Source organism: Phoenix dactylifera, chromosome 1 (assembly GCF_009389715.1).
Source record: "Phoenix dactylifera cultivar Barhee BC4 chromosome 1, palm_55x_up_171113_PBpolish2nd_filt_p, whole genome shotgun sequence".
NCBI lineage: Eukaryota > Viridiplantae > Streptophyta > Magnoliopsida > Arecales > Arecaceae > Phoenix > Phoenix dactylifera.
Window position 1 is genome coordinate 14,271,064 of NC_052392.1, and position 27,001 is coordinate 14,298,064.

Consider the following 27,001-nt stretch of genomic DNA (forward strand, 5'->3'; position numbering starts at 1 on the left):
GATGGGTTTAAATATCTGACAATTTTATTATTTATTGATGAGATTGGAAATTTTTGGATTAATTAGAATTGAGATAGATCCAGATAGTCGATTTTTTGTAGGCATCCTATCCATCGTCATTTCAAATTCTTAGATAGGTACCATACTAATGGATTGGGCATTGGCTGGGTATACCTATCCCGTGAACCAAAATTTGATTGTGCCTGGATTTTAGCATGGACTATGAAAATTTTGGAATATTGGGATAAAGTTCATTGCATGATTTTCTTTGTTAATTTTAATTGCACATCTATTATATTATGCTTGGGGAGCATATTGTGGTCTAAAAATGTTGAAAGGTCGAGGCAGTAATTGGTCAAAAAATTATATTCAGTGTAATATGATAAAAGTAAAACTTTCATTTCCACATATTTCCATTCATCCATATGTCACATGTGAGAAAATACTGGTCATCATTCCTATTGTTTTATGTGCAGACACCTGTGTTAGTTGATGCATTAACGGTTAACCACATCACATGGCTCTTTTTAAAAAGAAGAGAGCAGCGTATTCCTTCTGTAATTAATGCATGGAGTCATGACTCACTGAAATTTAGGCTGATAAGGGCTCCTCGTCTACTTATAGGGCATCTCGCTTGGTGTTTTTCACCTAAAAGCTCCAACTTTCGAGTTTTCTCAAAGTTAACTTCAACGGATATGTCCTGCAGAGCGGCAGGAGGGGAGGTGCGGGCTTTGTTGTTAGGGGCCCGAACTCAAGAGTGATCGCAGCTGGGCGTTGCCATTTGTTTGACACCTCCGTGCCAGGAGCGGAGTTAAGAACAGCCTGGTCTGGATTGTGCTACGTACGGCGTGTCTTGCAGGGAAGAGAGATCCTTCTGGAGGGCGATTCTGCGACAGTCATTGGATGGATTCTGCAGATTTCGAAGGGGGGCGGCGATTACCACCACTTTTGAAAGATATTCGGACCATGGTTTATGGTGAGATGATGCTTCAGGCGAAGCATGTGTTTAGAGAGGCCAATGGGCCGCAGATTGAGTGACTTCTTTTGTTGTCAACCACTTCGGGGACCACCTCTGGATGGAAGAGGCGGAGTTGCCCAGTATTCTCTGCGATATTTTACTTTTTGACTTTCTTGGTTGCATCCATACACGTTATGTATGATACTTCCGTTTTTAGTGCAAAAAAAAAAAAGAAGAAGAAGATGACCACCAGAATGGATCAAGGAATAAAGGCTTTGCTCTTAATTTATGATAACGGACTAAGCCGGACTCCAGCAAGCCTGCACTCTAATATCATGTTAACTTACCACTAGATCCTAAAAACTTAAGTTAAATATACTTTACAAAGATTAGGAACTTGATCATCAACATTTATTGTCTGATCCCGGCAGGAAATCCTGATATGGATGGAATTCCTTGAATGATTTAATCTATGGGGGGGGGGGGGGGGGGGGGGGGGGGGGGGGGGGGGGGGGAATGGACCACCCACAAATTGAAGCACCCAAATCCGACAGCAAGGCCGAGACCAGAAGGCTGCCGAGCTCAGAAGGCCGAGCACAGAAGGCCGAGACCAGAAGGCTGCCGAGCTCATCCAGGCTGCCGAGCTCATCCAGGCCGCCGAGCACAGAAGGCTGCCGAGCTCCGAAGGCTAAGGCCCAGAAGGCCGAGCACAGAAGGCTGCCGAGCTCATCCAGGCCGCCGAGCTCATAAGGCTAAGGCCAGAAGGCCGAGCACAGAAGCTGCCGAGCTCATCCAGGCCGCCGAGCACAGAAGGCTGCCGAGCTCATCCAGCAGGCTGCCGAGCTCCGAAGGCTAAGGCCCAGAAGGCCGAGCACAGAAGCTGCCGAGCTCATCCAGGCCGCCGAGCACAGAAGGCTGCCGAGCTCATCCAGCAGGCTGCCGAGCTCAGAAGGCTAAGGCCCAGAAGGCCGAGCACATAAGCTGCTGAGCTCATCCAGGCCGAGCTCATCTAGGCCGCCGAGCACAGAAGGCTGCCGAGCTCATCCAGGCCGCCGAGCACAGAAGGCTGCCGAGCTCATCCAGGCCGCCGAGCTCAGAAGGCTAAGGCTAGAAGGCCGAGCACAGAAGCTGTCGAGCCCATCCAGGCCGAGCTCATAGGCCGAGCCGAGCTCAGAAGGCTGCCGAGCTCATCCAGGCTGCCGAGCTCAGAAGACTTAAGGCCAGAAGGCTGAGCACAGAAGCTGCCGAGCTCATCCAGGCTGCCGAGCTCAGAAGGCTAAGGCCCAGAAGGCCGAGCACAGAAGCTGCCGAGCTCATCCAGGCCGCCGAGCACAGAAGGCTGCCGAGCTCATCCAGCAGGCTGCCGAGCTCAGAAGGCTAAGGCTCAGAAGGCTAAGGCCCAGAAGGCCGAGCACAGAAGCTGCTGAGCACATCCAGGCCGAGCTCATCCAGGCCCCCGAGCACATAAGGATGCCGAGCTCATCCAGAAGGCTGCCGAGCACAGAAGGCTAATCATAGAAGGCCGAGCTGACCTCAAAAGGCCGACCTCGTCCACATGTTGCGGCCATGTCCCTGCAGCAGCCTTACCGCACCATGCTTTGCTTGCCGGCCACGCTATGGCATATCAACCAGGGACCATACCCTGCTACGACCGCCAACAATCATCACGCGTGGCCTCTCCAGACCTCCAACTTACTCCACAATTAATGCGCACGTCGTCTGCTGCCTACGGATCTCCAATTCTCCACGGCAAATCAGCACGGCAGTGTTCAATCAGCCGGTACAATTCCCTGACTCCAACGTGGTCTCCCACTACAGCATTAATTCGCCTGATCGTGCGGCATGCTCAAACTGTACGACGACCTCGCTCCATCATCTCACAGGTAATCCAGCACCTCTTTATAAAAGGAGAACCACTCCATTTTAGAGGGGTGCTGGCTGGTAGGCAGAAAAGAAACTCTGATTCATACTATTTCCTCCAAGAACACATTGGCCCCCTCTGACTTAGGCATCGAAGGGCCGGCGCCGGAAAGCCCGGTCATCGGCTTCTTGCAGGTTCCCCCGGAAGGAGCCACACGCCGACGATCCACCGCCCACCGTTCTCGCTCACAGGCCCCCCCCCGGAGGACGCCGCCAGACGACGAACCGCCGTCCGCCGATTCTCCCACCGGAGCTCCTCCTCCTCCTCGGTTCGCGGCCGCCCCCGGGTCCAATTTCCAGCAACACTATGATTTACCGATTATATGGATACTTATGTTAAACAATGAACTATTTGCTGATTAGAGAGAACGCTGCTGATTGAAAGCCAAAATCTGCGAATTAAGGGGCTCGAAGTACATGGGAAATTTAATGCACAATTGACCTTTAAACTGTCCAATGCAAAAACTGACCGTTGATTACATATTGAGCTATGTGACGCATCGGCAAGTTTGCCCATCCGAAGTGCATGCGACAAGTTCTGCTTCTCCAATTCGCGGTCAAAGGAACATATGCAGAATCTGAAGCTAATCCTGCATGCTTTTGAACTATTGGCTAGGTTAAGGATAAACTTCAGCAAGACAAGTGTGATAGGATTGGGTTTGTTTCTACATCAATCTTCAACCAGATCAAAAGACTGGGGTTTCCTTCCAGATAAGATTGAGAAAAAAGTTATCAAGCTGGAAAAGCAGAGTCCTGTCACTTGGCCGTTGTTTTTTTTTTTTTGGATACATCGGCAGCTCATACTAGTCTCGCTTGAGCATTGCTATCAGAGTCAAGAGACAAAATACTTCACAGAAGTGAAGAAATAAATACAAAGCGGGTCTAGAGAATCTTTCCAGAATGGTAAGCAGCAAAAGAGGCGACCCAATCAGCAATTCGATTCGCTTCTCGGAACAGATGCATAACCTGGAAGTTATTGCACTCTCTCAGCAGCCTCCGCATGTCAGCTAGAAGCAGGTGATCGGACACCCTTGACCTCTCGTGTAGAATCCACTCAATCAGCTCTACTGAGTCACCCTCCAGGATGATGCGCCCCGTCTCTAGAACTTGTCTTGCGTAGGAGACCCCTCTCATGCGGTTCTACATTCCGCTCCAGGATCTGAAGTCTCAAAGGTGCGCCGCCCTCCTGTTGCTACCAACTTGAGCTCCCTCCAGCCGTCAATTACAGGCTTCGGTACTAAGCTCACTGCTCCGGGTAAAGAAAGGAAAGCCGTCCCTCTTCCATTCGGAGCAAGCATCGTAATCGTACCGCTATAAAACTTTTACAACATCCTCCAGCTGGCAGACTACTATCAAAGTTCACCTTAGGTGGCCGGGGGGTGAGGGATCCTAGGATTTGAGGACATACCTAGGCGCTAAGCAATTTCGTTCTTAAGACTCTTTCCATTTAGTGGATGTCTGTCCTTCAAGTTCCCATGAACATCATCCGAAAGACGGCCGGACAAACTTTGTCGATCATATCTATGGGGATACCAAGGCCATCGTAAAGGTGTTAAATGTCTTGCAAGTTGGCATCAGTTCTGTCGGCCGAAAAAACTGGGAGGTCTCGGCATCTTAAATTTATCCTTGTTCAACACAGTATTGCTTCTTAAGTCCCCATAGCAGACTTTACAGCAACATCCAACTGGCACTCAAAGTTCAGGAAACCAAGGAGTTCTGCTGCCATTAGAGAGTTGCAAAGGTTAAGATCCCAAATCAGCAACGTTCAACTATCTCTGGGTTACGTTGCTAGATGGTGGAAATCGCACCGACTCACACCTTCAATGTTGAACGTTGTCACTCCTTCCTTTCACACGGTGGGATGACATCCTTCCTCATCAACGTTATTTGGAGAATGTCAGATTCCAAACAACATCTTTCATATAATACCCAGCCCAGCTAATAAGAAATGGATCTAGCTCATTTGATCACCCAGATATAAGAGTTGAAGGAGGAGATTAAAAAAAAAAAAAGGATAGAGCCTTGTTCGACTTAGAGAAGACCAAAAAAAACAAAAGGATAGAGCCAATAGAAGATGAAAAAAAAATGAAGTCTTGTCCTACTTAAAGTAGGAGACATACTCCTCCTCCATCCTAATTTCCTATGAGAGCTACCTCCTCCATCCTAATTTTCTACCCTCTCGCTAGACCACTGTTGGTTCTTTCTTCTTCTTCTCTTGACTTCCGACGGTCTTGCCTTATGGAGCTCATCGGAGATTTTAGTTGAACGCTTGTCTCAGTCTTTGGGTCTAAGAGGAATTGTGGAGTTGTCGAAATTATTTAGACTTGTAGTTTGATTTCACTTACAAGGTAAGTAATGTGACTCTTTTTTTAGATTCTAAGAGAGATTGTTGGGTGGCTAACCTGCATTTCTGTAGGTGGCCTACCATGCTCGACCCGGGGAGCTGGAGGGCCGCAATGTAGGTGACCTGATTCTTCCAGGTGAGCGATGCTGGGATGAGGCCCTGGTTCGACGGATCTTTGGTGAGCAGGTGGCCAAGCAGGTTTCGGCAATGCCGCTACTGATAGGTGCAATGGAGGATAGGAGGGTGTGGGGCTGGACGGGTAGGCCGTATTAGCAATATATCACCTAAATAAACAAATAAATCTAATAATTGCAATTAATAGAAAATCTTAAATGGAATAATATATATACTTTATTCAGGATCAAAATAAATCTATTTTATCACAAAAAAATCTATCTAGCACAAAATAAATCTATTCATTTAATAAGTTTAAATTATAAAATCGCAAATCCTACACATCTACTAATATTAAATTAAAAATAAAAGTTAAAAAAATAGCCTGATTAAAGACAGGTCGAAGCGCGTAAACGCTGTCCCAAAGAAGTGTTTGCCCCATGTACGGATCTTCCGGCAATCCTCCTCAAAGATACGACAATCCTAAACTTCTTTTTCGGTACATCTCGAAAGAAGCCAAATCGAACCCGATCGGACTTGCAAATCCAGCGAAGAATGAAATAAAAAAATAAAATAAACTGAATATAATTGCAAAAATAAAAAATTAGAAGTGGCTAAGAGGAAGAACTTTTCTTCAAAATTTTTCTAATATTTTTCTCTAATTTTTTGTATTTCGAATAGGATGAAATTCAGGGGTATATATAGGGGTATTGGTCATGAGCTTTTTGGTCATTTTTGCGGACACGTCCGCGGAAGACTGCTTTTTGGTCATTTTTGTGGACACATCCGCAGAAAGTCTTCTGCGGACGCGTCCACGGTAATTATGCGGAGAAAAACTGCAGCAGGCGCCCGCTGGCTATTGCGCACGCGGCTCGAGAATTGCTACGTGTGCATTTAATTTTTCCAACAATCCCCCATAAAAATTATTTTTTTAAAATAATTTTTAAATCAAAATAAAATGTTGGATATCTTATATTATGTAATAGGTATAGGTATCTTTCAGTTTGAACCTTCACTTAGTGACAATTGATTACATCAATGGAGCCAAGGTGGTCTTAACCTTAAACCTCAGTCAATGGCTCAGATTAAATCAACAGCACACATAATATAGCCCGATCTGGGTTCTAAGCGGGTTGCGTTAATATGGCCATGCGCAGGTATCTTTCATGTGCTTTTTAGAGAATCGCCCATTTTCCATAATCGCGGCCTCATGACTGCTCATATAGGTGAGTCCTAATAAGGAAGCTAGCAAGGAAGCTCCTACCTCTTAGATCTCGGACTCATTAAAAGTTATACAAACAAACTTATCCTATTGCTTGCTTTTATGAGCACAGCGCCATAGGGATGAGGAAAACATAAAATAGTGCTCCATTTAGTCACACTCTGGTTTATTTCTACCCATTGAATCTTTTAAGGTTGGGTTCCCACCGTGGTGATTTATCTTTATAGGCTAAGCTCCATCCCCCTCAACGACTCTAGAACTATTGTTCTAGATATACCTTTTGTAAATTGATCAGTCAAATTATTTTCTGATTTTACAAAATTCAAAGCAATAACGTTATTTTTTAATTTATATCTTAATAATTTACGACGCACTTTTAAGTGCCTATTCATTTTTATATTGGCATTTTCTTGGTTGCACTTATCTATTGCAGATTTACAGTCACAATATAAGGAGATATGTGGTAAAGGTGACTCATTTATAGGAAGGTCTATTAGTAGATTTCTAAGCCACTCAGCCTCAGTGCTAGTGGTATCTAAAGCTATCAGTTCAGACTCTATGGTACTCCTAGATATCAAAGTTTGTTTGGTGGATTTCCATGACACAGCAACATCTCTTATAAGAAAGACATATCCTGTGGTGGATTTAACATCTAAGGTATCACTGATCCAGTTGGCATCACTATAGCCTTCTACAATAGCAGGAAATCCACTAAAGTGCAAACTATAGGACTTAGTATCCTTAAGATCCCTAAAAATTATCTCTAATGCTGTCCAGTGATCTCTATTTGGATTAACAGTATATCTGTTAAGTCTATTCACAGCATATGTTATGTCTGGCCTGGTGTAGTTTGTTAGGAATCCAAGTGAGCTTATAATTTGAGCATATAGGCCTTGAAGGATAGGAGTTCCTAAGTGCTTCTTAAGGTGTGCAGAGGGATCAAAAGGAGTAGAGACAGGCTGACAATCGGTATAATTAAATTTATTGAGAATCTTGTCAATATAATGACTTTGGGATAACTTAATACTACTTGCACTTCTAATTATTTTGGTATTTAAAATTAAATCAGCTTGTTCCAAGTCTTTCATATCAAACTTATGACTTAAGAATTGCTTTATTTCATCAACTATCTAAAAATCTGTCTCAAAGATCAGTATATCGTCTACATAAAGGCACAAGATCACAAGTTTATTTCCAACTCTCTTATGGTATACACATTCATCTGTACTATTGATTTCAAATCCAAATATCAGTATAATTTTATCAAATTCCAAGTGCCATTGCTTGGGTGATTGTTTAAGACCATAGAGAGATCTGATTAATCTTCAAACTTTATTTTTTTGGCCTGGGATTATAAATCCCTCTGGCTAGTCCATATAAATTTCTTCATTTAAGTCTCCATTTAGAAAAGTTGTTTTTACATCCATCTGATGAATCACTAATCTATGGATGGAGGATAATGCTATCAGGACCCTAATAGTAGTAATCCTAGCTACATGTGCATAAACATAAAAAAAATCTATCCTAGGTTTCTAAGTAAAATCCTTGGCAACTAATCTAGCCTTAAATTTATCTATAGACCCATTAGGCCTAAGTTTCCTCTTAAAGATCCATTTGCATCTTATAGTTTTACAGCTAGAAGGAAGATCAGTCAATTCCTAAGTATGATTTTGGATAATTGACTGCATCTCATTGTCCACATCTTCTCTCCAAAAAGGTGAATTCAAGGATTTCATTGCATCCTCAAAAGCAGTTGGAGAGTCCGTTATAAGAAAGGTATAGAAGTCATCTCCAAATATTTTTTCTACCCTGGATCTTTTACTTCTCCTAGGTTATACTTCTACTTCAATTTCACTTGTCCTTATTCTACTAGAGTTGCTAGCTATACCACTATCTACTCTAGTCCTAAGTGAAAAGGTGTCTTCAAAATATGTTGCATCTCTGGCTTCTATGATGGTATTGTTACTAATATCACTTTCTTCTGAATTAATCACCAAAAATCTATTGGCATTACTATTAGCTGCATATCCTATAAATATGGCATCCACTGTTTTAGGCCCTATTTTCTTTCTCTTAAAATCGGGTATTTTCACTTTTGCCAAGCACCCCCACACTTTCAAATAACTAAGATTAGATTTTCTATGTTTCCAAACTTCATATGGGTTAGATCATTATTTTTGGAGGAAATCCTATTGAGGATATAACATGCTGAAACTAAAGCTTTCCCCCACAAATTCTCTAGTACTCCTAAGCTTATAAGCATTGAGTTAACCATATCCATTAAAATCATATTCTTCTTTTCTGCTATTCCATTTGATTGGGGAGAATAGGAAGTAGTCACTTCATGAATGATTCAATGATCTTTAGAAAATTGAGTTATCTCATTCGATGTATATTCACCTCCCCAATCTGATCTCAGGATTTTAGTTTTCTTTTCTTTTGGTTTTCAGCTTCGATCTTAAAAATCTTAAATTTGCTGAGCACCCCATCCTTGGTTTTAATTAGGTAGATGTAGAATTTGGACAGATCATCTATGAAGGTCACAAAGTATCTGTTACCTCTCCTAGAGATTCTACCAGAGTTACAAACATCACTATGGATCAACTCTAATAGATCTGAATCTCTATTAACAGATTTAAAAGGTTTCCTAGGGAGTTTGGCTTCTACACAAATTTTACATTTCTCATGGTTCTTAAGATCACTTTTTGGTATTAAATTTAGATTCATTAGTTGTTTAATTGTATTATAATTTACATGACCTAATCTACCATGCCGAATAGAAGGATGTTCTATATTCATAATCAAAGAATTTTTATTTATTGAAGAAACTATTACATTCAACTTAAATAATCCTTTACTTAGAAATTCTTTTCCAATAAACATTACATCATGAGAAATTACAACTTTATTGGACTCAAAAACAAGACGATAGCCTTACTGGACAAGTAAGAAACCACTAATTAGTTTTTTTTAACGACCGGAACATGTTGGACGCCGTGCAGGAGATAGAACTTTTTTAGAAGTAAGATTTAAGTCTACACGTCCCACTCCTAGCACACGCGCCTCCGAGCTATTTGCCATGATCACAGCTCCTCCACTTGAGATATGGTAAGAAGAAAACTAGGAGCGATTCGAACAAATGTGAATACCAGCTCCGGTATAATCCACCATTCAAGTGCTTGTAAAGTCATGTTAACTTCAGGAGTGAAGGAAACAGACTTGAAACCAGTCTCAGATGAGCCAGCACCGGAAGTCACCATGTTGACTTGAGCACTGGTTATGTGTGGACCTTTCTTCTTGGATTGAAGAGGTGCAGTCTTCTTATAAAAGTACTAGAAAGCCAAATGGTTGGTCCAACCACACACATAACAGAAACGAATACCACCTTTCTTTTTCTTCTTCTTTTGCTCCTGGGATTGGATTGCTCTCCTATTGTGGTGGTTAAGGTTTCTAGGGTGGTGGGGTTTCTTTTTGTAATGCTTATTTTTGAAGGGTTGGTTCTAATTTTTTCTAGGCGAGGCCTCTACATTATAAGCATCATTCTTATTTTTAGTAGAGATTTTACTCCTGAGCCTGTGCTGCTTTTCAATCCTAATGGAGTTCAAAACTTAGGTTAGGGTGAGACCATCTTGGGTTAGACTGTTATCAACTTCAATAGTGCTCTCACCTATGGCTGAGATCAGCCTTAATATGGTGAGCCAGAACCGCTTTTGATTCTACCACCTCCTAAAGTTATGGCCATCAAATTTTTCAGGTTTGGCACTAAGGTGGTCACTAATATTAGAGGTCATAGGTTCAAGGTTACAGAAAAGAGATAGAAACCTGAATGAAGGCAAAAAAATTTATGTTAAAAAATTGCACTAAAATTTGTATTGAATTTTGAATGTCTAATTGATATATCCAAAAATAATAGCCAGGTCAGCTTCAGATCGGTGGTAGAGCACTAGGCTCACTTAAGTACCAGCCTTTCTTAGGCACATATGTCTTTTTGATAAGCTTTTCTTTGGCACTATTAGTTAATGGATATAATCAGTTAATCATTAGAAATCACATAAATTTAACTTTTACAAAAGCCTAAGTGCAAACTTAAATTTGTTATTTTGGATTAACCAATTTCTGAATTTTCTGTCTGAATTTTTTGAATTAGTAATAATTAATTATTAATTTAGTGCTAGCCAGACAATTATTGTAATTAAAATCTAATATGTTAATTCAATGAATTATATATTAGAATTGATTTATTGCCTTATTAGAATAATTGATTACTAATTTTGTGCCAACAGATCAATTATTGTGGTGCGGACACGAGTACTGGACTGATTATTTTGCAGGATCATGGTTGTCGCAGGAAGACGGTCCAGCCACTTTCGTTGTGGCTGGATTGATTGATGTCATTTTATTATTTATTTTATGTGGGTAGGATTAGTTTGCATATTGTCTTTTGAGGGCCTCTTTCGAATTATTTTCTTCATAGGGACTTATTTGTTATTTGGTGGCCCTACATATATAGGGCATGCATTTGCTTAATTTTTAATGAATGAATTTCAGAAAATTAACCTTCTTCTTCTTCTTCCTCCTCTCCTCTTTCTTCTTCTTCCCCTCTTCTTCTCCTCTTTCATGCTGCTTTCCATCTTTTACATCCGTCCTGCATCAGCTTTGGTATCAGAGCAGGCCTGACTTTACCTCTGTTGCTGAAGTCAAAGGATCCAGTTTATGGACGGACCGCCACTGATTCCTTTTCGGCCTTTTCCTCATCTGTATTTTGCTGAAGTAGTTGCACCGCAGACGCCAGATCGTACGGAGGGTCCCTGCACAACACGCATTTCGAAGAAGAAGGGGCGTTCCCTTTCTTCTTTATTTTCTTTCCTCTCCCTCATCTCATCTCCCGTGAGGACAAAAGGGGCAAAACCCTCCCGTCGGTCACTTCCCACCCGTCGCCATTCCACCGGTCTTTCTCCCCATCCGCCGTCGTCGCCATCGTCGCCCACCACCACCATCGTCGTCTCCTTCCCTTCTCTCCTCCCTCTCGGTTCCCGCACAGAAGGAGAAGATCCCGTTTCCGGCTACCCCCACGGTGGCCCGAGAAGCAAATAGGCCGCCCCTCTCATCGTTTTTCCCCTCCAGCCGCCGCTACGCAGGCGCCAACCACCGCCTTCACCTTGCAGCGCCACCGATCCGCCATTGGAAGCCGCCGCGTCGCCCCGGAAGCTTCGGCCGCACTCTACTGCCTCCGCCCTAGCACTCTCCTCCGCCGGTGCAACGCCTCCCCGCAACCACTGCCGTGAAATCAGGCGGGATCCGTCGGGAGCGTCGAACGGTCGAAGGTGGAAGATGATCTACAGTGCGGGTAAGGTCTCGACCCGTTAGCCCATCACCCGTTAGCCCGAACCAATTCAAAAAAAAAAAAAAAAAAAATTGCCGCACGTGACGCGTAAGTCACGCACGTGCGGGAGCTTCTTCTTTCCCTTCTTATTTTCCCGATTTCTTCCTTGGGTCTTCCGACCACCGCCTTCCACCATCCCACGCCGCTTCTTCTCAGCCGTCACCACTCCCGCCCACCGTCGCCGCCGCCGCCGCCAATTCTTCTTCACACCACCGCGCCACCGCCTCTCTCTTCTTCCGCAGCTGCTGCTGCACCGCAAAACACTAGCCGGCCCGTCCGAATCCTCCACCACCTCCTACGCCCACCACCTCAGCCACCCACTCTGCCGTCCACTGCTATCTGCGCCCCCGCCCGTTTCCCACAGCCGCTGCTATCTCTGCTGCTTGCACCGCCGCGCCGCGCGCCGCCCCCGCTCCGTCGTACCGCCGCTTGCCGCTGCTAGTTGCTGCCGCACCGCCGCGCCGCCGCTAGTTGCTGCCGCACTGCCGCGCCGCCGGGTTGCTCTCACCGCCGCGCCGCCGCGTTGCCGTCGCCGCCGTCGACTGCTGCACCACCACTGTCGGCTCTGACAGCCATCACCGCAGACCGCTCCAACCGTCCCTGCCATCAGTTGCTCCGACCACCGCCACCGGACCCTGCAACACCGTGACCGTCTACCCAGCATCATCTCAGCTTGAACATTTTCTGCAAGCACAGGCCTCTATCCGGTTTGGGTCAACTCTGTTTTCCCTTCCCGCAGGTTAAATTTGTTCATTTAAGTTGGCATTAACTATCAAATTTTGTGCTTGGTGATTAGTTCCACATATTCCAACACATGCAACCACATACATCCACAAGACAACCAGAAACCCTAGTAGTCACATTTCTTTAATATTAACTGTGGAGCTAGATCAAATCGAGGAGACATATGTGGCTCCGTGACACCTTGCATAGTCCGAGAACTTGGTACTACTTGTTTGCAGCTACTTGTTGGCCTGCGTCTTATATTAATTTTCAGTTTGCAATAACTATTTGCTAGGGAGTAGTTTTAGTTTATATTGAGCATCTACTTTGCAATTTTGAATTCATTTCATGCATTAGGTCTACTTAGGAACCTTTTAAAGTTGGTCGGCTCATACATTTTGTCATTCATTTTATGCATCTACGTAGTGGTCGTGTCGCGTCTCATCCTGACTCCCACCTAGACATGGATTCCAAAATTGAAACCCTACTAAAAGCTATCCACGACACTAATGCCCAGGTTCAAAAAACTAATACTCAAGTCCAAAATACCAATGCCCAAGTCCAAGCAAACAATGCCCAAATTCATGACTTAACCACAATATCCACCCAGGTTAATGCCCGACTCGATTCAATTGAGGCTTCACTTCAAAGGGTTATTGAATCCCAAAGAGATAGTACTCCCCATTTACCGGGTCTTGAAGAGGACGACACCCTAGAACAAATCCTAGAACAACAAGGCTCGGTTCGGCAGGACAACTTTGATAATAGGTCTGTTCCAGGTCACCATTATGCCTTCCCTCGCCCTAGGGGACCTGGTCCCATTCCTCATGTTGATAAAGGTCACCGACATACCGTAGAACCCAGAGAACCTCGTGACCCTGATGAAGATATAATGCGAGGCATTAGGATTGAAGCCCCCACTTTTGATGGTCGTCTTGATCCAAAGGTCTTCTCCGATTGGCTACACGAAATGGACCACTTCTTTGAGTGGTGCAATTTGTCGGAGGGAAAAAGGATCCGATTCGCTAGAATGAAACTCCTTGGTCGAGCTAAGTTGTTTTGGCAAAATACTGAACAACTGTTAGCCAGGAGACATCAGCCTGCCATTACAGATTGGGTAGAAATGAAAGAAAAATTGAAAGAAAAATACCTTCCACTAAGTTATCAAGCTGACCTCCTAGATCGATGGAATAATTTACGACAAGGTAGCCGCACAGCTACTGATTACATCGCCCAATTTGATGAATTTATGATGCGAAGTAATATAGCTGAAGATGAACGTATGATCTTAAGCTGGTTTCGACGAGGCCTAAATGATGAGCTTAGGAAAGAAATTGTCCTTCGTGAAGTGGCCACCTTAGACCAAGCATATACATTTGTGCAAAACTACGAACAATTCTCCAAATCTATGTTTGCTAGGCGCCCCTGACACCAGGCGTGTTCCCACAAGTGCCCAACCATCTGGACCCAGACCCCCAGTCGGTTCTGTCCCACCTAAACCCTTTTCTTCTCCACCTATCCAACATCGAGATATTAAAGGCAAAGGAATTTTAGGTGAACCTCCAAAAACAAGCTCAAGAATTCAGTGCTTTAAATGCCAAGGGTTTGGTCATGTTGCCTCCCAATGTGCAAATCAGACCCTTGTTATTGATGCACATGAACAGAAGGATGACATAGATAATTTGGAGGAACAAATTTATGAGCCTAATTTAGATGATATTCAAGATGTCGAAGATGAACCCGAGGAAGAATCACACACTTTAGGTTGTATCCGACCTACTCCCCAGATAATTGCCCACGAACCTGACCGATCCACTATGAATGTAGTAAGGTGTGCAATTACCCAGCCTAAGGAGACTGATGACTGGAGACGAACCTCAATTTTCCACACTTACATTAAATGCGGCGAAAAAGATTGTAAAGTTATCATTGATAGCGGGAGCTGCATTAATGCGATATCTTCCAGCATTGTCGCCCGCTTGGGTCTGACTCCTGTGTCCCAACCTCAACCTTATAAGGTCTCCTAGATCGACACGTCGTCCATTCACATTAAAGAACGGTGTCTTGTACCTATTCAAATCCTCTCTTATAAAGACACTGTCTGGTGTGACGTACTCCCAATGGACGTAGGTCATCTGATATTAGGTAGGCCGTGGTTGTTCGATCTCGATGTCACCATCTACGGTCGAACTAACTCTTGCTCTTTTGTATTCCAGGGTAAAAAGATTAAGCTTAATCCTTTACGGCCCAAAATGCTAAATAAGAGTACGGACAAGAGTACATCAAAGGGGAAGGAACTGCATATCCTTAGCCCCACTGAATTTGAGAGGAATGTCTTTAAGGACTCTCCGGTGTTTGCCCTGCTAGTTAAAGAACTTCAGCCACATCTTAAAAGTACATTATCGGCTGAATCCCTCGCTATTCTCGAGGAGTTCAAAGAAGTTTTTCCTGAAGACCTTCCAGATCATTTACCCCCTTTGCGTGATATTCAGCACGCCATTGATCTAGTCCCGGGAGCTACCCTTCCTAACTTGCCCCATTATCGGATGAACCCTTCTGATCATGCAGAGCTCCTAAAGCAAATTAACGAGCTTCTACAAAAGGAATTTATTCGAGAGAGTCTAAGTCCTTGTGCCGTACCTGCCCTTCTTACTCCAAAAAAGGATGGTACTTGGCGCATGTGTGTAGACAGTCGGGCTATTAATAGAATCACGGTCAAATACCGATTTCCTATTCCGCGGCTCGACGATATGCTGGATATGATGGCAGGTGCCACGATTTTCTCCAAGATTGACTTAAAAAGTGGCTACCATCAAATCCGGATTCGTCCAGGAGATGAATGGAAGACAGCCTTCAAGACAAAAGATGGCCTCTATGAATGGCTGGTAATGCCTTTCGGCCTCTCAAACGCTCCAAGTACATTTATGCGAGTGATGACTCAAGTACTCCGGCCTTTTATGGGCAAATTTTTAGTCGTGTACTTTGACGATATCCTTATTTATAGTCAAACTAAGGAGCAACATTTAGGCCATTTAAGGCAAGTTTGTATGACTTTACGCAACGAGAGCCTCTATGCTAACCTTAAGAAGTGTTCATTTTTTACTACTCACGTAAACTTCTTAGGGTATATAGTCTCCTCTGAGGGTTTATCTGCTGATCCTGCGAAAATCACCACAATTGTTGAATGGCCTGAACCTAAGAATATTACTGACATCCGTAGTTTTCACGGCCTGGCCACATTTTACCGTCGTTTCATTAGGGCTTCAGTACACTTATGTCACCTATCACAGATTGTCTAAAACGAGGTGATTTTCAGTGGACACGCGCAGCCGCTAAAGCATTTAATGACATTAAGAAAAGAATGACGGAAGCACCAGTTATGCGACTCCCTGATTTTAGCAAAGTTTTTGAGGTGGAATGTGATGCATCTGGCTTAGGAATAGGTGGTGTGCTTAGTCAAGAACGTCATCCTATCGCCTATTTTAGTGAAAAGCTGAACGAGGCTAGACAAAGATATTCCACATATGACAAGGAATTTTATGCCATAGTCCAGGCCCTACGGTATTGGCGACATTATCTCCTTCCTAATGAATTTGTTCTCTATTCTGACCATGAAGCACTTCGTTTTCTTAATTCCCAGAAAAAACTTAATCATCGACATGCCAAGTGGGTTCAATTCCTCCAGGATTACACTTTTGTCCTTAAGCATATGTCAGGTGCCGCGAACAAAGCTGCTGATGTGTTAAGTCGTCGAGTAACTCTGTTGTCCGCCATGTCTGTTTCCATCACCGGTTTTGACAGACTTAAGCTCGATTACTTGTCTTACCCAGATTTTGGCCAACTCTATAATGCCCTCGCTGATGGACAAGGACCTTTGATTGATGGTGTTTATCTTCAAGATGGGTACTTGTTCAAAGCTTCCAAGCTATGCATTCCGCGAACTTCCGTGCGCGATTTCTTGATATGGGAAGTACATGCCGGCGGTCTCGCTGGACATTTTGGCCGTGATAAGACCATAGAAGAAGTTGAACGTCAATTTTTTTGGCCAAGTTTGAAACGGGATGTTGCTAAAATTGTGGGACAGTGTCGCACATGTCAACTAGCTAAGCACAAAAAACAAAATACTGGCCTCTACACTCCGTTACCTGTCCCAGATCGCCCTTGGCTTGACCTTAGTATCGACTTCGTACTCGGCCTTCCTCGCACGTTTCGGAAACATGATTCCATTTCTGTGGTTGTGGATCGTTTTTCTAAAATGGCCCACTTCCTCTCTTGTTCCAAGACTTCTGATGCCTCTCGAGTAGCCAAGATATTTTTTGATGAGATTGTTAAGTTATACGGTCTACCGAAAACTATTGTATCCGATAGGGATGTCCGCTTCATGAGCTATTTTTGGAAAACCTTGTGGCATCTGGTTGGCACCAAACTTAGATTTTCTACTGCTTATCATCCTCAAACCGATGGTCAAACCGAAGTCTGTCAACCGAAGTCTAGGTAACCTTCTGCGAAGCCTATAGGAGATCACAATCGTAACTGGGATTCTATTCTGCCTATCGCCCAATTTGCATATAATTCGTCGGTCAATAGGTCTATCGGGATGAGTACATTTGAAGTGGTCCATGGTTATAAAGCTCGCAAACCTGTAGATCTCCTACCTATGTCCCCCATATTCGCATTTCTGAGTCTGCACATGCATTTGCACAACACATTCATAATCTGCATCAGGAAATTAGCAAGCGCATTCATATGAGTAATGCTCAATATAAGCTACAGGCTGATTCTCATAAGCGAGATAAACAATTTCAAACTGGGGATTATGTTATGATACGTATTCGGCCTGAGCGGTTTCCATCTGGAACCGTCAAGAAACTGCAGGCTCGTAGTGCTGGGCCCTTTCGGGTATTGCAACGAGTGGGTACTAATGCTTACGTTCTTGATCTTCCCTCTGATTTTGGTATTAGCTCCACTTTTAATATTGAGGATTTGGTTGCTTACAAGGGCCCCCTTTCTATTCCTACTGATCCTTTCGCTCAGCCTTCACTTGAGCTTGATGATACTCCTATTCTTGATTCCATACCATCTCCGTCCACTCTAGCTTTACCACCAGCACAAAAAGAACATATTGATGCCATTTTAGATGAGCAGACTGTTTCTACCAGAGATGGGGGTGTTCAGCGTTTCCTGGTTCGTTGGCGAGGACGCCCGGAGTCTGATACTACATGGATTACTCGTGCGGAGTTACAGCGCGTTGACCCAGATCTTTTGGAGTACTACCAGAGTCATTCGTCGGGGGTCGACTTTTTCTTACCCGGGGGGAGTTGGTGCGGACACGAGTACTGGACTGATTATTTTGCAGGATCATGATTGTCGCAGGAAGACGGTCCAGCCACTTTCGTTGTGGCTGGATTGATTGATGTCATTTTATTATTTATTTTATGTGGGTAGGATTAGTTTGCATATTGTCTTTTGAGGGCCTCTTTCGAATTGTTTTCTTCATAGGGACTTATTTGTTATTTGGTGGCCCTACATATATAGGGCATGCATTTGCTTAATTTTTAATGAATGAATTCCAGAAAATTAACCTTCTTCTTCTTCTTCCTCCTCTCCTCTTTCTTCTTCTTCCCCTCTTCTTCTCCTCTTTCATGCTGCTTTCCATCTTTTACATCCGTCCTGCATCATATTGTAATTGAGATCTAAAATGTTAATTCAATGAATTATAAGATTTATTACCTTATTAGAATAATTGATTACTAATTTTGTGCCAGCAAATCAATTATTGTAATTGAGATCTAAAATGTTAATTCAATGAATTATAAGATTTATTACCTTATTAGAATAATTGATTACTAATTTTGTGGTAGCAAATCAATTATTGTAATTGAGATCTAAAATGTCAATTCAATGAATTATATGATTTATTATCTTATTAGAATAATTGATTACTAATTTTATGGTAATAAATTAATTATTGTAATTGAGATCTAAAATGTCAATTCAATGAATTATATGATTTATTATCTTATTAGAATAATTGATTACTAATTTTGTAGTAGCAAATCAATTATTGTAATTGAGATCTAAATATCAATTCAATGAATTATATGATTTATCATCTTATTAGAATAATTGATTGAGATTTAATAAGTCAATTCAATGAATTAATTATTATATATTAACTAATTTCCAAATTTTTGTTTGAATGGGATCTGAAAAGGACTCCTTGAGGAGTCCAAATGGAGGTATGATAAACCTCTTAGAGGTTAAACAAATTGTTACCTTTTTAGAATGATTTACTAAATTATATATTACTAACAAAAAAATAAACCACACACTTTTGGATTGTTAGCAGTATATCACCTAAATAAACAAATAAATCTAATAATTGCAATTAATAGAAAATCTTAAACAGAATAATTTATATATATTATTCGGGATCAAAATAAATCTATTTTATTACAAAAGAAATCTATTCTAGCACGAAATAAATCTATTCATTTAATAAATTCAAATCATAAAATTGCAAATCCTACAGATCCACTAATATTAAATTAAAAATAAAAGTTAGAAAAAATAGCCCGATTGAAGATAGGTCGGAGCACGTAGACGCTATACGGGTCTTCCGGCAATCCTCCTTAAAGATACGACGACCCTAAACTTCTTCTTTGGTACGTCTCGAAAGAAGCCAAATCAAACCGATCGCACTTGCAGATCCAACAAAGAACGAAATAAAAAGAATAAAATAAACTAAATATAATTACAAAAATAAAAATCAGAAGTGGCTAAGAGGAAGAACTTTCCTCCATAATTTTTTTAATATTTGTTTCTCTAATTTTTCGTATCCCGAATAGGATGAAATTGAGGGGTATATATAGGGGTATTGGTCGGGAGCTTTTTGGTCATTTTTTGCAGACGCGTCCGCGGTAATTATGCAGAGTAAAACCGCATGCGCATTTAATTTTTCCAACAGGCCGAAGGTGAGAACCAGAGATGTATTGGTGCTGGTTAGGAGGGAGTCGACATGGTAGTTTGAGGCAGGATAGATTTGGCAGATGCGTACTCACCCCCGAGTGGCCTTGTTTGTGTGGAAGGTGACTCTGAGATGCCTGCCGACTAGAGGAGTACTACCCGACACAAAGTTGGTATTTCCTCAGAGTGTGTGACTTGCCCAAAGAAGGAGGAGTCCATCTTTCACGTTCTTTTTGGATGTCCGTGTGCGGTTCAGATTTGGGAGTGCGCAGCAGTTTCCTCCGGTTTGACACGGAGGTGGATGTCGACAAAGGATTTTCTAACTTTCTTGCGAGTCTCCTCCCGGAGGCCAGATAATGTGGAGCAGGGGACAAGGGCAGCTTGTCTGGCTTATAATTATTGGTTGGATAGGAATGCCCCAGTGTTTGAGGACAGAGGCATGCATCTGAGGCTGGTGGCAGACCGAGCTCTTACCCATGCGGCGGAGGTCCTTGGCATTGCTGTTGCATCGTCCCTTGGATTGATTGGGAGAATCTGGGGCTCTCATTCCGCTCTTGTAGTGCCCAGGACCATATCCATATCTTGGGAGCCCCCACCACTGACTTTCTTAAGGTGAATTTCGACAGCGATGTTAGCGAGATTAGGGGCAGCGGAGGTGCAGGGTTCGTCATCAAAGATCAAGAGGTCTGTTTGGTGGTGGGCGGGGCGGAGGCCAGAGCGGCATAGGAGGGTGTCTTCTACGCGAGGCGTGTATTGGGTGTGGAATGCATTATCCTTGAGGGGGACTCGGCCACGATGATCGACTGGATCCGAGATCCAAGCAGTGACGCCGACGGGTTGTGATTGATTCATGATATCTACCAACTTTTGGGCAGGTGTTCCTCCTACCGGACCACTCATGCCTACAGAGAGGCTAACAGTGCGGCTGACTGGAATGCATCCTTCGCAGCTCATCACTCCAGGGGTTTCACTTGGGACAACCTATCCTTGATTTCATCATCTTTGTATTCTCTTATCCGTTTTGATCTTATGGGCTGCATCCACGTCCGTTGTGCATGAGCCGCTGCTGTACCAAAAAAATTAAAAAAAAAAATGAAGCCCTACCACTGTTATAGGAAGTAAGGCCGCATGCAACGCGGGGTATTAAATTTGCATGGACGCGGGAATCTAAGGCACGTTTGCTTTGGCCTAACTTGCCTTGAGATGAATAAGACGCAGCCACTTCTAAATGACCAAAACAACTCCTATCCCTCTGCTATATATGACCAAAACAACTCTTCTAAATGGAGTCTGATGAGTGAGATCTCTATAGTTTTTGAATGATTTTTTTTTTCCCCTCACATGTATGCATGCTTCGTTAAAGAATGCAACAGCCTAATCGCACTTCCTACCATTATCTTAATTAGGAATGGGAGCCATTGGGTGTGGTTAATTGGTGAGGGTTTGCAACAGGTGGTCCAAGCTCGAGGGAACCCCGTTCTTAGCGGAGGTGAAGGTTGGCTGAGCAAGGGAACATGGTTGACCGTAGTTGGAGGAGGGCAAGCCATTGCAATGACCGAGTCGATTAGCTGCGAGCACCTCACGGACAGTTGAGACATTTTAGACCACTAAAAGGAAGGCAAGGTGCATGAGAAGAAGCATCCTAAGTTTAGATGTTTAGGTATTGATACATGAGCTTTGCAAGACAAGAATGCCCTCCCTCCCCTAAAGGCAAGGAGGGTTGTCAAGGCCTTGGACACTCCTCCTCGGCGATTATAAATCTTGGGCAAGAGAGCTCGAAAGCAGAGGAGAGAGGGAGGAATAAGCCTGGGCTCAAATGGAGCTCAGAAGGGCCTGCTTGCCGTCGGCATTGCTGCTGCTCATCTTTGTCTCAATTGTAGCGCAGACCGATGGCAAGAAATCTGCAAAAGGAATTAAACTCGTCGGTGCAATCGCTCCGAGCAAAAATTTCCAAAACAAGCGTACCACTGCTTTCAATGTGATGAATTTTGGTGCGGCTGCCGATGGGAAATCCGACTCTTCTGCGGTAAGCAAGCTCAAGTCAAGTTTCTCTTATATGTTCATATGACCCCCCTTTTTTTTTATGATTAAGAAGGTGGTGGAGACCACGCCAACATGGATGTAGAAACTTAGCAAACCATGCCACCAGCTAGTACCGTATATATGCGCATATGATAAATTTAAAGAAGCAATTCTCATATGATGTTCTAACCGGGGCAACGTACGGTTGCAACCTTTTTTTTTCCATTTAAATGTAATTTTGGATTTGAATCTTGCTAGAAAGTGTTTTTCCGTCGCTGTTTTATTTATTTATTTGTTGGCTGTACGTTGCCGATACTGCTGTTGTTATGTAGGATAGTAACATGGATTGACAATGAAAGTTCCGCATCAATTTTACCTCTGCAATGGCATTGTTGCCATGGAGTGCTCCTACGGAGACAAAAAGTATATGCCACCTATTTGTGTGCATTACAATGCTCCGCTTGTTTGGTTGTAATCATTAACAACTTGCTGATCCAATTCCTTAGTCGGATTGTCATCTTGGGTACGTCGAAAGCAAATTCTTTGAGCTTGACTTAGACTCAATTGGATCCCTTTTTTGTAGGCTTTTCTTAAAGCATGGGAAGCAGCATGTCCCCTAGAAAGGAAGAAAAAGGATTTATAGTTCCAGGAGGCGAGTACTTGGTTAACCCAATAAAGTTTGAGGGACCATGCAATGGCATCATGGAGGTGCAGCTCTCCGGAGTGGTGAAAGCGCAGCCCGATATAAATGTTTTCAATCGTGAAGGTCACAAGGAGTGGATCACCTTTGATCACGTCGATAGGTTGTTGATAACGGGTTCTGGAACATTTGATGGCCAAGGATCCTACGCCGTGGCAGCACAACACATGCTCCAAAAAGAAAGACTGCAGCCTCCTTCCTGGTGTAAGTTTGCTTGTAAACGAGGACATGATCTCTTCTTCTTCATTCTTCTTTTGTATTTTATGTCAACAATAGGCATTCTTGATGAGAGGTTTTAGACAATACAAATTAAGAAATATAATTATGAGAAAAAGTGAAGGTCGTAGGTAATTATTATTATTAGTACATTCGGACATCCATCCAATTAAGGATCCATGCACCAAAAAAATAAGCCCTTACTTCTTTTAACTTATTCTTGGTGGAGGAATAAGAACAAGCTTTCTTTGAAAAAAAAAAAAAGAAGGGAATCCTTGTTTCAAAGAAGGGTTGTAACAATCTAAACCTCACTCAAAATGACTAATCGAAAGGTATATATCATTTGAATTTCTTGGCCTATATAAATATTCAAGATCTATCCATACATAGCTGATATGGGACTAAACACACGTCCGTACGGATTTTCACAATACTTCCTCTATTTAAACCCTAGTGTCCTTGTCCAGGTTTAAAGTTCCAAATCTATTCAAATTTAATCATAAGCAGCATGATCGACTCATGGTTAATCCCAATGAGTTAGTGCTGTAATATCCCCTGTCTACATGGGTTATAGGTCAGTCTATTCTAATACTATTTGGTACCAACCCAGAATTTTACCTAAAAGACTAGCTGGAAGGTATTATTTAGGTTCCTTGAACTTGTACAAGTATTCAAGATCTACTTAGTAATATAGCTAATGTGGAATTAATATGGATCCTCATAGAGGCATTTAGTGAAATAATTTGTAGTAGAACTTGTAAGGTTAAATATAATAAACTTTGAATCATACAAAATAAGAAATATTTTACAAGAAAGATGTAGAAATTATTTTTGGTTATTTTTCCTTAAAAAAAAGGACATCAAGTAGCTTCATTGATAGGCATGACCAAACAAATCATTTTAGTTGTTGCATTTGCCAAGTCGAATATCCTCAATATACTGCGTTGCATATCTAGCTTAGACCGCACAAGATTTAATCTTCTCAAAATCAAGTTTGCAATTTTGTGAACTAATTTTCAGTAACAATTTGTAAGCTTATTACATCTAATCTTCAAAAGATATATAATGAGAAAGCTTATGCAAGAAAGGCAACTCAGAAAAAAAAAAATCTTTCTGAACAATTTTCTTAAAATATTATTATTGGGACACGAAGGGATTTTCACTGATGCGCATTAGTGGACAAGAGTTGCAATTGCAAGCTAAACTACATGATTTTCGGAACCGGATATACAACTTACGTAGCCTAAAATATTCTTTTTTTAAAAAAAAATATTTTTTGAAATAGAACTTCATATTAATTACGACATCAGTTTGTAACTTAAACGTGAGAAAGGATAAATAAGTTTCTTCTGATCAACGCTTGATAAATTAGATTCTTTTTATTATCACTTGGATATGTGACTGACCATAAGATTTGATGGGTCTTTCTCGCCTTCCCCCGCCCAAATCAAAGAATCTGAGACTAAACTTCGTCACCAAAACCACCGTCCGCGGCATATCCCTAGTCAACAGCAAGTCCTTCAGATGACCATCTTCGGATCCAACAACGTTAGGATCCAACACATCAAGATCGTTCGCACCAAGAGACGCCCCCACACCGACGGAATCCACATCGGTAACTCGACAAATGTCAGGATCACAGATTCCGAGATCGGCACCGGCGATGACTGCGTCTCCGTCGGCCCGGGAAGCAGGCGAATCCTTGTCTCCGGGGTGTTCTGCGGCCCTGGCCATGGCATCAGCATCGGGAGCCTCGGCCGATACCTAAATGAGCCAGATGTAAGTGGGGTGACCGTGAAGAACTGCACCCTCACGGGAACCACGAACGGTCTCAGGGTCAAGACATGGCAGAAGTCCAACAGGAGCCGTGCTTTCAGATTTCCATTTCGAAGACATAGTGATGAGGGGCGTCCAAAACCCCATCATCGTCGACCAAGAGTACTGCCCGGTTGGCAACTGTGTCAAAGGGGTAAGAGCTCTCTTCTCTTAGTTTTGTTGGCGCACCGCAGATACACACAAAACTTACACCGCCTTGATAGAAAAAGAAGCAACTTGAACCTGCAAGGGAATATGCAAAGAATTATCATTAACATTGATATTAAATTGTGATCTATAGTTTTAGATTCAGATTTTAACTATATCGTGAGTCCCCCATGTATCAGGATCTAGATAATTACGGTGGTAAGCCAATATTTGTATATGAAGTCGACAACAACCAGAACCAAAGAAGCTTCTTAAAAATCATAACTCAACCAAAAAAATGCTGAACTAGATTTGCATACATAGTTCGGAATGATATCGAGGAGGGGAAAAGAAATTAATTTTCTTGAAGACTTCAAGTTCACACATCTAGTGTTAGAAGACAACTATCCTGGTCTCCTAAGCTTATGCAACTTTTTATGCATATTTTTCTACGGAAAAAAAAATGCACATCTGTTTATTCTTTCCTGCAGGCTCCGTCGTTGGTTGAGATCAGCAACGTCAACATTCCGAAACATCAGAGGCACCTCGGCTTCAAGGATGGCAGTGCATCTCTTCTGCAGCAAAGCTGTGAGCTGTAAAAACCTTGTACTCCAAGATATAGACCTGAAGTTCATGGATCCCAATTCCCCTTCATTAGCTCAATGTTACTATGTCCAAGGTACGGCCCTAGGTTATATGAATCCTCCCGCTTGCTTGTCACTATTATGAGGACTCTCTCTTGTCTTCTCCAAGATGTTTGGCCGGATTTCCTGTCTCCATGTAATGGCTAGAGGTCTCGTGGGTGCTCACCCTTGCACTGACCACTTGTACTATGGACTTCGCTTGAAAGGAATTTTTCTCCCTCTTCAAAATCGTTCTTCTCGATGGATTCTGAGATTGCTTTTCAGTCTCTCATTCCTTCTTTATAGAATGGTGAATCTTTCTGTGTGAGTTTTTGTCATTAAAAAAAAAAAAAAACTCACAAACTGATGATCTAATAGTACCGTTTGTTTGGTGTATAAAAACAAAACCTGCGGGCTAAATAAGTTGTGCGGGATAAATAAGAGAGTGCATCTCAGTTAGCAGTCACTGGTTAAAACATGAGGTGTACTGCTGGGATTGAGAAGAGGAAAATCGTCTCTATGGTGCTCAATAAGGGAACTGAACAAATCTCTATGCTTAAATTGACATTAAAAGGTTATTTCTGGTTATTTGCAGCCCACCAATAGGAAGTCTTGCCATTTCCTGTGCCAATGGTATTTCTTTTGGTGCTGAAAAAAAAAGATAAATTATAATCACAAGCTTAGACATGGAAAAAATACTCAACAAGCCAACACAAGTACAACTCACAAGCATTTGTGATAAAGCAAAAGGTGCCGAATGCAAAGAGATCCAAGAAAATGCATCACTTAGCTTGAATATCAAACATAAAAGTAGAGCGTGGATGCCAACTAGCTAAGTTGGCAATGTAATTATAAAAAAAAAAAGTTTTAGTATATAAAACAACAGAAGGATAAGTCACACATGAAACAGTTGCAGCGAGCTGGAGACAAAATCTTTTGTCTTCTTTCTCATTTATCATAACCGTTGATGTCCTCTCCAGGATGATAAAGATGGTGGCGAAAAAAGGTTCATAAGTCTAGCAAAAAAAAAGAAGGTTCATAATGGTATTGCCGTATTGGGCAAAGAAGAAACATCCCTGGAGTTTCAAATCTCCATTTTGTGATGACACGTACGCTGTAGTTTTGTAAAACAAGAAAACATATTATCAATCATCACATCTCCGTTGCTTTTACTAATCTGTTGCTATTCTAGCGTATCAGAAGTAGCAGTGTTAGAGATGATCTCAGCCTCTTAGCATTCCATGAGCAATTTTTCTTCTTAGGTATTTAGTTTTTTTAGTTAAATTACATAGCTAGTTAGACGTGCTGACAATTAGCTACAGACACCGCAGAAATCTAAATGACGCACTGAAAACAAGAACACGTATAACAAGAAATCATAGAATTCGCTGCATTATTTTAGTAGTAAATATAAGAAAAAGATACTTTACTTCGCATTTATAATAAATTGCTATATTGTAACTCATCTTCTTCATAAAATTGGCAAAAATATTTTAGTAATATTTTAAAAAATACCGAAAAATAACACTTTGTTCCATATTTACGATAAATTGCCGAATATGGCCGAACTCGGCTAGGCCATGCTCGTATCCGAATCCAGCCCGAAATTTTTTTTCGGGCTTTGAGCCGCCCTTAGGCTAGAAAGTTGTTGGATAATCCAGGCTTGAGCCCAGGCCCGAGCCCGACCTAAACCCGATTGGGCCGGCCTGAATTATCCGTTTGGAACAAAATAAATCTGACCTGAACCTGAATGATATAACATAAGTAAATAAGCTAGCTAAAAATTTGTCTCTCTCCTATAACACAAGTAAATTATATATGATACATTATTCTCAGCTAAACTCATTT

General features: G+C 42.3%; 1 pseudogene; it reads left to right on the top strand.

The window, feature by feature from the left end:
* The first annotated feature begins 21,373 nt into the window (after positions 1 to 21,373).
* LOC120111062 lies at positions 21,374 to 25,402 on the top strand (annotated as a pseudogene).
* Positions 25,403 to 27,001: the final 1,599 nt, after the last annotated feature.